The 10,021-nt window shown below is 44.5% G+C and overlaps 1 non-coding gene across 1 annotated transcript; it reads right to left on the bottom strand.

Annotated features, from left to right (window-relative positions):
- Nucleotides 1-1,381: 1,381 nt before the first annotated feature.
- Trnas-cga (transfer RNA serine (anticodon CGA)) lies at nucleotides 1,382-1,456 on the bottom strand. Its single transcript has one exon. It is a non-coding gene; the product is annotated as a tRNA-Ser (tRNA).
- Between the last annotated feature and the right edge of the window lie 8,565 nt (nucleotides 1,457-10,021).

The raw sequence follows: 10,021 nt of genomic DNA, 5'->3' as shown, positions 1-10,021 counted from the left end.
GTTGGGTGGCACGGGATACATGCGGACGTGCATTGTCCTGTTGGAACAGCAAGTTCCCTTGCCGGTCTAGGAATGGTAGAACGATGGGTTCGATGACGGTTTGGATGTACCGTGCACTATTCAGTGTCCCATCGACGATCACCAGTGGTGTACGGCCAGTGTAGGACATCGCTCCCCACACCATGATGCCGGGTGTTGGCCCTGTGTGCCTCGGTCGTATGCAGTCCTGATTGTGGCGCTCACCTGCACGGCGCCAAACACGCATACGACCATCATTGGCACCAAGGCAGAAGCGACTCTCATCGCTGAAGACGACACGTCTCCATTCGTCCCTCCATTCACGCCTGTCGCGACACCACTGGAGGCGGGCTGCACGATGTTGGGGCGTGAGCGGAAGACGGCCTAACGGTGTGCGGGACCGTAGCCCAGCTTCATGGAGACGGTTGCGAATGGTCCTCGCCGATACCCCAGGAGCAACAGTGTCCCTAATTTGCTGGGAAGTGGCGGTGCGGTCCCCTACGGCACTGCGTAGGATCCTACGGTCTTGGCGTGCATCCGTGCGTCGCTGAGGTCCGGTCCCAGGTCGACGGGCACGTGCACCTTCCGCCGACCACTGGCGACAACATCGATGTACTGTGGAGACCTCACGCCCCACGTGTTGAGCAATTCGGCGGTACGTCCACTCGGCCTCCCGCATGCCCACTATACGCCCTCGCTCAAAGTCCGTCAACTGCACATACGGTTCACGTCCACGCTGTCGCGGCATGCTACCAGTGTTAAAGACTGCGATGGAGCTCCGTATGCCACGGCAAACTGGCTGACACTGACGGCGGCGGTGCACAAATGCTGCGCAGCTAGCGCCATTCGACAGCCAACACCGCGGTTCCTGGTGTGTCCGCTGTGCCGTGCGTGTGATCATTGCTTGTACAGCCCTCTCGCAGTGTCCGGAGCAAGTATGGTGGGTCTGACACACCGGTGTCAATGTGTTCTTTTTTCCATTTCCAGGAGTGTAGTTCTATCAACGGGCAGCCAACAACTTTCTCCAGCGATGTACAAATTCACTGCATTACTCAGAGCAAAGATACGTTTTCGTCGTTTAGTAAACCAACTCAAAACAAATTCAGTTACGAAGCAGCTACGAAGCAGCAGCGGACTATTCTTTTCACCAAGATGAGACCTTATTTCACAGGATTTCAACACCAACTGGAAAGACTTCCATGCCACACTTGTCACCTTAAAGTAAAGGAAGGAGAACTGTTTTACTCACCCCATCCCGCTGTACAAACAGAAGGCAGTTGAAAAATAAACTGCACAATAGAATGAAATTTTCACTCTACAGCGGAGTGTGCGCTGATATGAAACTTCCTGGCAGATTAAAACTGTGCCGGACCGAGACTCGAACTCGGGACCTTTGCCTTTCGCGGGCAAGTGCTCTACCAACTGAGCTACCCGAGCACGACTCACGCCTCTCCTCACAGCTTTACTTCTGTCAGTACCTCGTCTCCTACCTTCCAAACTTAACAGAAGCTCTCCTGAGTGCTAGTTCAGCAAGGTTCGCAGGAGAGCTTCTGTTAAGTTTGGAATGTAGGAGACGAGGTACTGGCAGAAGTAAAGCTGTGAGGACGGGATGTGAGTCGTTCTCGGGTAGCTCAGTTGGTAGAGCACTTTCCTGCGAAAGCCAAAGGTCCCGAGTTCGAGTCTCGGTCCGGCACACAGATTTAATCTGCCAGGAAGTTTCATATCAGCGCACATTCCGCTGTAGAGTGAAAATTTCATTCTAGAAACAACCCCCAGGCTGTGGCTAAGCCATGGCTCCGCTATATCCTTTCTTTCAGGAGTGCTAGTTCTGCAAGGTTCGCAGGAGAGCTTCAGTTAAGTTTGGAAGGTAGGATAGAGGTACTGGCAGAAGTAAAGCTGTGAGGACGGGGCGTGAGTCGTGCTCGGGTAGCTCAGTTGGTACAGCACTTGCCCGCGAATGGCAAAAGTCCCGAGTTCGAGTCTCGGTCCGGCACACAGTTTTAAACTGCCAGGAAGTTTCAAACTGCACAATGTTACTGTGGGGACATATCCGATGTTTCAGTAGTACGAACAATAACGCGGTATTAGAACTAACGAACTGGGAGGGGGCCGGGGGGGGGGGGGGGGAATTAAATTGGTGGCAGACGCTATGTGCCTTAATCAAGTGTTCGCTACTGAAAGAGACCATCCAGAGGCCGTGGAGAACCTGTTGGGACGGTTTTAGGGGCTAAGTATTTCACCACACTTAATACGATCGTGTCGTATTCGCAAATTCCGCTTTTGGAATGTCCCATGAAATATACGGCATTCCCAGTCAACGACAAGAACTGAGAATAAAAAGTTCCGCAAATTGTATTAAATCAAAGTGTCGCTACGTTCAATCACGCTTCAGTTTTGGTTTTGGGTATATCAAAATATTCATGCAAATTACACGAGAAAGCAATCATGCACTGATTCAAAGCGAACTCGTCGGAGAGTTTCTTTAAGTTTTGTTGTTGTTGTTGTTGTGGTCTTCAGTCCTGAGACTGGTTTGATGCAGCTCTCCATGCTACTCTATCCTGTGCAAGCCTCTTCATCTCCCAGTACCTACTGCAACCTACATCCTTCTGAATCTGCTTAGTGTATTCATCTCTTGGTCTCCCTCTACGATTTTTACCCTCCACGCTGCCCTCCAATGCTAAATTTGTGATCCCTCGATGCCTCAGAACATGTCCTACCAACCGGTCCCTTCTTCTAGTCAAGTTGTGCCACAAACTTCTCTTCTCCCCAATCCTATTCAATACCTCCTCATTAGTTACGTGATCTACCCACCTTATCTTCAGCATTCTTCTGTAGCACCACATTTCGAAAGCTTCTATTCTCTTCTTGTCCAAACTAGTTATCGTCCATGTCTCACTTCCATACATGGCTACACTCCATACAAATACTTTCAGAAATGACTTCCTGACACCTAAATCTATATTCGATGTTAACAAATTTCTCTTCTTGAGAAACGCTTTCCTTGCCATTGCCAGTCTACATTTTATATCCTCTCTACTTCGACCATCATCGGTTATTTTACTCCCTAAATAGCAAAACTCCTTTACTACTTTAAGTGTCTCATTTCCTAATCTAATTCCCTCAGCATCACCCGACTTAATTTGACTACATTCCATTATCCTCGTTTTGCTTTTGTTGATGTTCATCTTATATCCTCCTTTCAAGACACTGTCCATTCCGTTCAACTGCTCTTCCAAGTCCTTTGCTGTCTCTGACAGAATTACAATGTCATCGGCGAACCTCAAAGTTTTTACTTCTTCTCCATGAATTTTAATACCTACTCCGAATTTTTCTTTTGTTTCCTTTACTGCTTGCGCAATATACAGATTGAATAACATCGGGGAGAGGCTACAACCCTGTCTCACTCCTTTCCCAACCACTGCTTCCCTTTCATGCCCCTCGACTCTTATAACTGCCATCTGGTTTCTGTACAAATTGTAAATAGCCTTTCGCTCCCTGTATTTTACCCCTGACACCTTCAGAATTTGAAAGAGAGTATTCCAGTCAACATTGTCAAAAGCTTTCTCTAAGTCTACAAATGCTAGAAACGTAGGTTTGCCTTTTCTTAATCTTTCTTCCAAGATAAGTCGTAAGGTCAGTATTGCCTCACGTGTTCCAACATTTCTACGGAATCCAAACTGATCTTCCCCGAGGTCGGCTTCTACCAGTTTTTCCATTCGTCTGTAAAGAATTCGCGTTAGTATTTTGCAGCTGTGACTTATTAAACTGATAGTTCGGTAATTTTCACATCTGTCAACACCTGCTTTCTTTGGGATTGGAATTATTATATTCTTCTTAAAGTCTGAGGGTATTTCGCCTGTCTCATACATCGTGCTCACCAGATGGTAGAGTTTTGTCATGACTGGGTCTCCTGATGCCATCAGTAGTTCTAATGGAATGTTGTCTACTCCCGGGGCCTTGTTTTGACTCAGGTCTTTCAGTGCTCTGTCAAACTCTTCACGCAGTATCTTATCTCCCATTTCATCTTCATCTACATCCTCTTCCATTTCCATAATATTGTCCTCAAGTACATCGCCCTTGTATAAACCCTCTATATACTCCTTCCACCTTTCTGCTTTCCCTTCTTTGCTTACAACTGGGTTGCCATCTGAACTCTTGATATTCATACAAGTGGTTCTATTCTCTCCAAAGGTCTCTTTAATTTTCCTGTAGGCAGTATCTATCTTACCCCTAGTGAGACAAGCCTCTACATCCTTACATTTGTCCTCTAGCCATCCCTGCTTAGCCATTTTGCACTTCCTGTCGATTTCATTTTTGAGACGTTTGTATTCCTTTTTGCCTGCTTCATTTACTGCATTTTTGTATTTTCTCCTTTCATCAATTAAATTCAGTATCTCTTCTGTTACCCAAGGATTTCTACTAGCCCTCGTCTTTTTACCTACTTGATCCTCTGCTGCCTTCACTATTTCATTCCTCAAAGCTACCCATTCTTCTTCTATTGTATTTCTTTCCCCCATTCCTGTCAATTGTTCCCTTATGCTCTCCCTGAATCTCTGTACAACCTCTGGTTCTTTCAGTTTATCCAGGTCCCATCTCCTTAAATTCCCACCTATTTGCAGTTTCTTCAGTTTCAATCTGCAGTTCATAACCAATAGATTGTGGTCAGAATCTACATCTGCCCCAGGAAATGTCTTACAATTTAAAACCTGGTTCCTAAATCTCTGTCTTACCATTATATAATCTATCTGAAACCTGTCAGTATCTCCAGGCTTCTTCCATGTATACAGCCTCCTTTCATGATTCTTGAACCAAGTGTTAGCTATGATTAAGTTATGCTCTGTGCAAAATTCTACAAGGCGGCTTCCTCTTTCATTCCTTCCCCCCAATCCATATTCACCTACTATGTTTCCTTCTCTCCCTTTTCCTAAGTTTTGTTAACAGATGAAAATGCGATGGAGCCAATTCGGGACTGTATGGAGGATGATCGATGGCAGCGAACCCAACGCGTCGAATTCTTGCAAATGTCGCAGCGGATGTATTTGATGTGGTATTGTCATGCTGAATGAGAGGGTGCTGCATGTGAGGACAAACACTTCGAACTCTAAACTCGATTACAGCGCACTGTTTTTTACGTAGCGAAATAGTTACGTTTCACACCGCCTAATATGTAGACATGATGAATAAAGATGTAGAATGTTAATAACTTTTTTGTTTTAAAAGCCTTATGAATTTTCACACAAAAATACGTAGGCATTACTTTTCAACATGCCCTCATAGCTATTTCTGTATAATGAGTTAATTTCCTATCACAGAAACTACTCTTGGTCATATAAACACTACAAACAGATCGCCTTATAGACAAAACACATCCGATGAACGTGATGGGCAAATGACTTTAATTTTGAACACTTTTCTATAAAGAGCCAATAACTCAAATTTTCGTTCAGTAACGTCATATGGAATGATGTTCTGGGTTAACTCGTCTTTGAGAAAGGAAATCTTCATTGCACAAAAATGTGCTGTAAGAATAATATTTGCCGCTCACCGACGATCATCTTGTAAGCCATCTGTTTAAGGAGTTGGGCATTCTCACTACTGCTTTACAATATATGCATTCCCTCATGAAGCTTGTTGTAAATAATACACTGCAATCAAAAGGAATAATGAGGTACATAACTAAAATACCAGAAGGAAAAATTACATTCAATACACCACATTGTCTTTAGCACGAAAATTGGTACACAATGTTGCAGCAAAAGTTTTTGATCACTTAGACAATGACATAAAATATCTAGCAAACAACAAAGTAAAATTTGATAACAAACTAAGAACGTCTCTCCATCCACAGAAAAATTTCTGTTACTGTAATGCGTAAACGGTGGTAGGTAGGAATGACTGACTTACATCTATGTACTTTTCCCTCTTGTAAAAATAAATAAATGGATAAAATGAAATAAAGGCTTAGAAATGTTCAGAATATAACCACACGCACAAATTAATTTGCGATGTGAATATAAAACGACTCGTTCCACGTCATTACGATCTTTCGGAAAGGAAATTGAGAATGCGCTAGGTGACGATCAGTTTGGCTTTAGAAAAAGTAAAGGGACGAGAGAGGCAATTCTGACGCTACGGCTAGTAATGGAAGCAAGGCTAAAGAAAAATCAAGACACTTTCATAGGATTTGACGACCTGGAAAAAGCGCTCGACATTATAAAATGGTGCAAGCTGTTCGAGATTCTGAAAAAAGTAGGGGTAAGCTATAGGGAGAGACGGGTCATATACAATATGTACAACAACCAAGAGGGAATAATAAGAGTGGACGATCAAGAACGAAGTGCTCGTATTAAGAAGGGTGTAAGACAAGGCTGTAGCCTTTCGCCCCTACTCTTCAATCTGTACATCGAGGAAGCAATGATGGAAATAAAAGAAAGGTTCAGGAGTGGAATTAAAATACAAGGTGAAAGGATATCAATGATACGATTCGCTGATGACATTGCTATCCTGAGTGAAAGTGAAGAAGAATTAAGTGATCTGCTGAACGGAATGAACAGTCTTATGAGTACACAGTATGGTTTGAGAGTAAATCGGAGAAAGACGAAGGTAATGAGAAGTAGTAGAAATGAGAACAGCGAGAAACTTAACATCAGGATTGATGGTCACGAAGTCAATGAAGTTAAGGATTTCTGCTACCTAGGCAGTAAAATAACCAATGACGGACGGAGCAAAGAGGACATCAAAAGCAGACTCGCTATGGCAAAAAAGGCATTTCTGGCCAAGAGAAGTCTACTAATATCAAATACCGGCCTTAATTTGAGGAAGAAATTTCAGAGCATGTACGTCTGGAGTACAGCATTGTATGGTAGTGAAACATGGACTGTGGGAAAACCGGAACAGACGAGAATCGAAGCATTTGAGATGTGGTGCTATAGACGAATGTTGAAAATTAGGTGGACTGATAAGGTAAGGAATGAGGAGGTTCTACGCAGAATCGGAGAGGAAAGGAATATGTGGAAAACAGTGATAAGGAGAAGGGACAGGATGATAGGACATCTGCTAAGACATGAGGGAATGACTCCGTGGTACTAGAGGGAGCTGTAGAGGGCAAAAACTGTAGAGGAAGACAGAGATTGGAATACGTCAAGCAAATAATTGAGGACGTAGGTTGCAAGTGCTACTCTGAGATGAAGAGGTTAGCACAGGAAAGGAATTCGTGGCGGGCCGCATCAAACTAGTCAGTAGACTGATGAAGAAAAAAAAAAAATCTTTCGTGCTAAACGATCCGTGAAACATGTTGTTACCTCCCCACACGAAATAATTTTAAATATTATTTGGTTAATGATTCTAATTTTTGTGTAACCTCACAAAAAAAACTTAATTAATAATAATAATAATATGATTCTATTTTTTGTGTAACCTCTGAACAAAATTGGTTCCCATTTAATGTACCCACAAAATTCTTTTCTCATTTAATATAAGCTCGAAACAGAAAAATTCCTAAAACTCGTAATAAAAAATAAATTCAGTAACCTGGTAAAATTTGGACGACAGCAGTGCTGCGTCATGGCCCTGTAAGATCATTCTGAATAAAAAGCAAAAATTCTCACCTCGATAAAGTCGGCAACTATCTGCTCTTACAATAGCTCTTTTCCGGCACAGCTCTGTGCAATGCTGGCCTGTACATTTGTTATTTATGAAAGGAAGCAAATGATTTTTCTTTTGCAACAATCGGAATGATCATGCATTTAAAAAAATATTAAATTCTTTAAATTGAAATGAATGCTTGTTCGAAATTAGACAAAGATTATAATTAGGACCTTTTTAAAAGATGTACATGTGAGTTTACATAATATTACTAGATATGCGCGAGGCTGCTACTCAGGCTCCGGCATCGCTGCACCGCGACCGGCCCAGCCAACATGATACACCAGACAGGACTGACAAGCGCAGACAGGCGACTGCTCGCTAGCAACAACTTACTGCTACTACTACACCGTTCGTACTGCAGTCAACACTGCTCTTTGGTCTCAGATTCTCTTATAGCTTACATATCGCAGGCAGCACATACCTCTTACAATGTAATTAACTATCTAAAATGAACGTTGCATGGAACGTGGCATAACAAATCCTGATCCCAAGTTCAGGACGGAAACTTATTTTCTGGAACCTGAAAGAAATCTACTAGAATAATGTAAGAAATCTCACACTGTCAAGAAGTCTACACGACGTGAAAAGTAATTATCAGGGAAGTAATGATCATGCTGGATGCACCGGCCAGTTCTCATTGCTGAAAGATGTATAAATGCTTAGGTGCAGGGATCCTCGATGTGAGTCATTATAAAACTCTAAATTTATACTCAGTCCGATAAAAAGACGATGCGTAAATAAATGCCAAAGTTTTTTATCGCTTGATAATTATTTAACTCCAAAAGATACAATTAATTTACAAGAAACGCCATGACTAATGTTACAAGAATCAGATTGTACCCATGTCACAATGAGACAAAGATTTCGTTTACAAAGCATTCGTGAAACCAACGAAAAATGCAAGTAATAATGGGTGAATAAAGATTGTATGTACTCAGCTCGATTACGAATCTAATGTGCCGTATAGAAAAAACAGAAACTTGTCTACATTAATCGAAGCTCCATGTCCCGCTTTGTTAATCATATTATCTCAGTACAAGCAAGAATTCCTCGTTTCAGAATCGTTTGCCAAGCTCGTTTTTGTAGCAAAATTCCTTTCCGGCACAAGTGCACTGGAAACCGCTGTAGAAGATAGTTACTGAAATCTCCCACATACAAACACAAACTGCTTCATCCTCTGTATATTTCAGAGCAGTCACGTTTTCTCTTACCACATCATAACGCAATCGAGGCATGGTTCGAAAGGTTCAAATGGCTCTGAGCACTATGGGACTTAACATCTATGGTCATCAGTCCCTTTGAACTTAGAACTACACTCCTGGAAATGGAAAAAAGAACACATTGACACCGGTGTGTCAGACCCCCCATACTTGCTCCGGACACTGCGAGAGGGCTGTACAAGCAATGATCACACGCACGGCACAGCGGACACACCAGGAACCGCGGTGTTGGCCGTCGAATGGCGCTAGCTGCGCAGCATTTGTGCACCGCCGCCGTCAGTGTCAGCCAGTTTGCCGTGGCATACGGAGATCCATCGCAGTCTTTAACACTGGTAGCATGCCGCGACAGCGTGGACGTGAACCGTATGTGCAGTTGACGGACTTTGAGCGAGGGCGTATAGTGGGCATGCGGGAGGCCGGGTGGACGTACCGCCGAATTGCTCAACACGTGGGGCGTGAGGTCTCCACAGTACATCGATGTTGTCGCCAGTGGTCGGCGGAAGGTGCACGTGCCCGTCGACCTGGGACCGGACCGCAGCGACGCACGGATGCACGCCAAGACCGTAGGATCCTACGCAGTGCCGTAGGGGACCACACCGCCACTTCCCAGCAAATTAGGGACACTGTTGCTCCTGGGGTATCGGCGAGGACCATTCGCAACCGTCTCCATGAAGCTGGGCTACGGTCCCGCACACCGTTAGGCCGTCTTCCGCTCACGCCCCAACATCGTGCAGCCCGCCTCCAGTGGTGTCGCGACAGGCGTGAATGGAGGGACGAATGGAGACGTGTCGTCTTCAGCGATGAGAGTCGCTTCTGCCTTGGTGCCAATGATGGTCGTATGCGTGTTTGGCGCCGTGCAGGTGAGCGCCACAATCAGGACTGCATACGACCGAGGCACACAGGGGCAACACCCGGCATCATGGTGTGGGGAGCGATCTCCTACACTGGCCGTACACCACTGGTGATCGTCGAGGGGACACTGAATAGTGCACGGTACATCCAAACCGTCATCGAACCCATCGTTCTACCATTCCTAGACCGGCAAGGGAACTTGCTGTTCCAACAGGACAGTGCACGTCCGCATGTATCCCGTGCCACCCAACGTGCTCTAGAGGGTGTAAGTCAACTACCCTGGC

The sequence above is a fragment of the Schistocerca cancellata genome, chromosome 3 (genome assembly GCF_023864275.1).
Source record: "Schistocerca cancellata isolate TAMUIC-IGC-003103 chromosome 3, iqSchCanc2.1, whole genome shotgun sequence".
Classification (NCBI taxonomy): Eukaryota; Metazoa; Arthropoda; class Insecta; order Orthoptera; family Acrididae; genus Schistocerca; species Schistocerca cancellata.
Note: the sequence above shows the minus strand (reverse complement) of the source record. Positions and strands in the feature narration are given on the sequence as shown.